This window comes from Microtus ochrogaster, chromosome 2 (genome assembly GCF_000317375.1).
Source record: "Microtus ochrogaster isolate Prairie Vole_2 chromosome 2, MicOch1.0, whole genome shotgun sequence".
Classification (NCBI taxonomy): domain Eukaryota; kingdom Metazoa; phylum Chordata; class Mammalia; order Rodentia; family Cricetidae; genus Microtus; species Microtus ochrogaster.
The window spans coordinates 10,039,425-10,039,640 of NC_022010.1; positions in this window are offsets into that span (position 1 = coordinate 10,039,425).

Genomic DNA, 216 nt, shown 5'->3' on the forward strand with positions numbered 1-216 from the left:
TTCAATATGTGCTTGCAGAATCTCTAGTGCCAGACTTGGGGCTCAGTATGTCAGACAGGTCCCTGGTTCTTCTGAAGACATCCTGCAGCACCCATTAGTATGATTTGGACCAATGTCTGTGTTTCATCTTGAACCAGGTAGCTGGGGAAAAAAATAGACCCCCCAATGTGATTCCAGGAAGTAAGATTTTAGCTCAGATTGAAACTGACCAGCTTG